This window comes from Scylla paramamosain, chromosome 45 (genome assembly GCF_035594125.1).
Source record: "Scylla paramamosain isolate STU-SP2022 chromosome 45, ASM3559412v1, whole genome shotgun sequence".
NCBI lineage: Eukaryota > Metazoa > Arthropoda > Malacostraca > Decapoda > Portunidae > Scylla > Scylla paramamosain.
This window is the reverse complement of record NC_087195.1, coordinates 8660252-8665751: the sequence shown is the minus strand read 5'-3', so window position 1 is coordinate 8665751 and position 5500 is coordinate 8660252.

Below are 5500 nucleotides of genomic sequence, written 5' to 3'. Positions count from 1 at the left end.
TAATTACTTGTAGTATTATTATATTATTTGCACTTGTAATTTTCCCCAGCAGCGCCAGTCTTTGTTTTTTTATTTATTTATTTTCTCTAAGGAGTATGATACGACACACATATCCTCGGGTATCTAGTCCTCTTTGTCATATTGTTTTTTTTTTTTCCTTCTACTCATATTTTATAGATATCTAAATTTTAAGTGCCTTATGACAATAAACATTATTATTACTATTATTATTATTATTATTATTATTATTATTATTATTATTATTATTATTATTATTATTAAAGAGGTAGATTGATTTGGTCAGAATCGGATGCTATCGCCTTGCAGTCTGATTTGAATAGGGTGAACGAATGGACAAACAAATGGCAAATGCAGTTTAACATCAACAAATGCTAAGTAATTAGCGTAAGTAGAGGAAACCCACTCAGTAAGTACAAAATAAACAACGAAGCTCTGGTAGGTTCAGGTTTCGAAAAAGATTTAGGAGCTATACTTTGCTCTGAAACGATATACCCCTTCATCGCCTGCTACTGGAGAGCGAGTCACAAATCTCGAACATGGCGAAACCCTTGTACAAAAACCGAGCACCAACTACTCCACTGCCCGTGACTCCACTCTTGCCGCACTGTACTGCCCTCCCAACTATCTGCCTACAGTCATCTGTTGTAGTCTTGTAGGTGTGACGTGGAATGCCAGACACCATTTCATAAGGTGTGGGAATGTGGTGGGTTTCTCTCCTGCAGGCAGCGTTAAGCTTCTGATAGTCAATGGTGTGTCTTGGCTGGCCGGACTTCTCACAGCGACAGCACGCGTCATCACACTTACCTCTATAAAAGGTTTCTAAGTAAATAATGAACAACATGACACACACACCATCACACTCGCTGTTCCTCACCACACAACCATCACTTTGTCTCCACCTCCATGGCACTTGCTGCCATCATTCCCACCATTACACCTGCCTGCTTTGATATGACAAGTAAAAGGAAGGTTAGTTCAAGATATTTTTTTCCTTTTAACTAATTGAGTAATTTCCTCCCCCCCCCAAAAAAAAAAAAAATAAATAAAATATATATATATATATATATATATATATATATATATATATATATATATATATATATATATATATATATATATATATATATATATATATATATATATATATATATATATATATATATATATATATATATATATATATATATATATATATATATATATATATATATATATATATATCCCCTGCCTCCCTATACATCTTGCAGCCTGGCCTGTTTCCCACATCACCACACATTCCCACACACACCTGCTGACTATTTGAATGTTACTTTCATTTTATTTTTGATTATTTGTGGGTGATCTCTATTAGTACAAGAGTGATCACAGAAACACCCAATAATTGTAGAAAGTTCTTATTTTAGCTGCAGTGGCACAAAATACGAAGAGGACACGCAGGGAAACCTTGACAAAACCGTGAGTACTTGTGACTGACCAGCTAGGGTTACCAGAAAAGGTGTTACCGGGAAAAAGTTTCCAGGGAGAGCCTGCTTCCTAAACTATCCCTCTTCTCCCTCACCACTTTACGCTCAAAGCAAGTGAAGTGAAGTGATAAAAAAAATCGTTTCATGGAGCTACAACTACTCATTCCATTCATACCAATATTTCGGACAGGATAGAATAAAAAGCTTTTCGTCTTATCAATTTTTCTGCTCTAACTGACTGCTTTCAGCCTCTTTTTCATCGTCGCAGTGTTGCATCTCTTGCTTTCTTCTACCGCTATGTTCACGCTAACTGCTCTGATCTTGCCAACTGCATGCCTCCTTTCACTACAGAAGACTTTCTTCCTTCTCGCATCTCTATTCTGTTCATCTCCTTAATGCAAGAGTTAACTGGTATTCTCAATCATTCATCCCTTTTTCTCCGGTAAACTCTGGAACTCCCTGCCTGCTTTTGTATTTCCTCTTTCCTATGACTTGCACTCTTTCAAGTGGGGGTTTTCAAGATAATTGTGCTCGTTTTTTTTTTCTTTTATCATTCTATCTGAGATTTATATGGGAACTGGCAATAAGTGGGCCTTTCTTTTTTTTTTTTATCCATGGCCAGTGGCCCTCTTGCATAAAAATGGCTCCGGATTATAAAATGTATAAAAATACTGGTTGTGTTAAAATTAAACATAAAAGTAACATATGTGAAGTATTGTTAAAATTCAAAAGAATTAAAAAAAAAAGAAAAGAAAACTAACAACTATAGATTAAGTAGGCTGGGATTTGAATATTCTTAATGTAAATGAGGTACTGATCCGACTAACCCAGAGTGGAACATATGGCGTTTTTCGTTTCATAGCTGTATTGTTAAGCAAATCCTTCGCACGAAAGATTCCTTCTTCATACAAGCGGTACCGTTAAACTATTTTTAATTGTGCTAGGTCTCGTCGCATGTCCTGGGACGGCACCCCGTTTTTTCACCTTTCACTTTGCTGACGCCGATAGCTTCTCTTTTATTATAATCTCATTTTTAGATAAAGTAAGATAATTTTTTGCAGTTCATTTATTTATTTATTTATTTATTTATTTTTTTTTTTTTTTATATAATCTTAATGATGGAATGAAGTTTGTGTAAAATAAAAAGGGCACCTTGAGGCCCAGTTTCCTGGAATTAGAGTGTAGCATAATACCATACCAGTTTCATCGAATTAGTTCATATGACGAATTAGTTGATAAGACGGGCACATTTCCTTTATATATATATATATATATATATATATATATATATATATATATATATATATATATATATATATATATATATATATATATATATTTATTTATTTATTTATTTATTTATTTATTATTTTTTTCCCAAGTAGTTTCATAAATAAAAAGAATAAGATGTATGAGGAATATGAAGAACAGTCTACATTAGTTTTCTTTAATTAAACGATGGCAAAATATCTTTCCTGTTGATATCTTATTATGCTTATTAACGCCATTCCCTTTGGCGTTATATATATATATATATATATATATATATATATATATATATATATATATATATATATATATATATATATATATATATATATATATATATATATATATATATATATATATATATGTAATTTTTTTTCCCAAGTAGTTTCATAAAAAAAAAAGAATAAGATGTATGAGGAATATGAAGAACAGTCTACATTAATCTTTTTTAATTAAACGATGGCAAAATATCTTTCCTGTTGATATCTTATTATGCTTATTAACGCCATTCCCTTTGGCAAGACCAATTCATATTCATAGTTTATTACACAATATAACATGATTTTTGTCTTTGACAAGCAAGTGTTGTTTTCCAACACTTTTCATTATAAGCAATGAAAAGAAAAAAGAAAATGTCCATTATTCCTGTCAAACTTTGCTTTTGTGGCTTTTGGAGTGATTTTTTGCCCCAAAATACCTAATTTCACGATTTTCACCATTTTTGGAGAGAGAGAGAAAAAAAAAAATCAAATGACAAAAAAAAATGTTTTCAAACTTCTGAAACCAGTTTTTAGGATTATTTTTTTTTCTTGATTTACGTGAATACAACAAATTACTTTCACGTATGAGCCCCAAAATAGTCTCCCATCATGTTTTCATTGAAGGATCCCTGATATCTCTCTTCAAATTTCATTATACATTGGTGGAAGCGCTCCCCTTGTTCCTCTGAATATGTTCCTATATTTTCCTTGAAGTTGTCGAGGTGAGCATCTATGATATGGACCTTCAAGGACATTCTGCGGCCCATCTCACCATAGCTTTTTATTAAAGCCTCAACCAGTTCCATATAGTTATCAGGCTTGCTGTTGCCAAAAAAAAAAGCACCGTACTACAGCAATAAAACACTCCCAAACTTTTTTCTCTTTTTCTGTGAGCTATAAAAATTCTGAGCACTCCATAATTTTCCTTAATTTTGGTCCAATGAAGATACCAGCCTTCACTTTTGCTTCTGAAAGCTTAGGAAAGAAATCTTGAAGATATTTGAAAGCAGCAGACTTTTTGTCAAGAGCTGTAACAAACTGTTTCATTAAACCCAGTTTGATGTGTAGTGGAGGAAACAAAATCTTTTGATGATTCACCAATGGCTCATGTTAAATATTGTGTGCTCTCACTGTAGTGTCAGTCCTTGGAGACCAGTGGTAATGTGCTAATCTGTCTCTACCGTCCGAAAGGCAGAGAAAACAGGTATTCTTGGTAAAACCTCCTTGCAGTCCCAACAAGAAAGCCACCATCTTGAAGTCTCCGATAGCTTCCCAGCCACACTTGTTGTAGTTCAAAGTTTCCAGTAGAAGCTCTACACTGCTGTAGCTCCTTAAGATCCACAGAATGAACAAGGGGCAGAGATGGACACTTGTTTCCATTGTACAGAAGTACAGCTTTTAGGCTTTTGGAGGAGCTGTCAATGAAGAGTCTCTATTCATCTGCATTGCAAGCAATTTCAATAGTATCAAACAAGCCTGATACATCACTGCAGTAGCATAACCTGTCCTCCTTTGCAAAGAAGCTGGAAAAATGTTTGTGACGTTTTCTTTGGCTGGTCACTAGCATCAAGTAAATCCCATTCCTTCAGCTTTGAAATCAAAAGCTCAGCATTTGACCTTGTCAAACCAAGATCTCTGATGAGGTCAGTGAAATATCTTTGGTTTGGGTAATAAGGATTCCTCCCAACTACAACTGTATCTGTGATGCCACAGTCTTCCTCTCTGCTCAGCTGACTTGCTACTTTCTTCTGATAACTGACTTTTTTTTTTTTTTCTGGAGAAGCTGGTACAGGAAGATCAGCACTGTGTGGTACTGGTGCAATGGAAGATGGAATGTCTGGATAGAAAACAGCAGGTGCATTTTTTCCAACATCGGCATTTGGAAGGATCCACCATGCAGAAAGAGCAGTCAGTTGAGTGTTCAGTAGGTTCACGCCATATTCTAGAAATAACAAAATTCATGGCTCTGTTTTCCCCTCTATACCATTCTGTAAAAGAGCAACAGTATTAATTTCTGTTACTTATTTTATTTTCATTTTTAATTCTTAACTGGATTTTATTCTTGAAAAACTAACAGCTATTTCACTTTCTAGTGTTCTCTTACAATGCTCACAGGCAAAATAAGGTGCCCAGGTCTTGTCTTGGTCCCTAACTGGCACAGCAAAATATACTTTGTAAGCTTCATACATTTTTTTTCCAGATGCTGTCACAGAGAGCTTCTCTGCTCTTGTCTTGATGAATTGACCACATATGTAGCAAAGTGCATCTGGAGAATGAGTGCAGCTTCTTGACGCCATTTCATCTCTTATGATGTGTCTTCTCAAGCAGCCAAAGCAGAACTCATTGGTGGCCTGCAAGAGCCTATTTTTATATTGTCAAAGAGTACTCTAGAATATTCTTAGTCTTTGTAGAATGTGTTCCAGAATGTTCTCAAACTTTCTAGAATAATCTGAATCATTGATACTTCTACATATTTCTACTGTATTC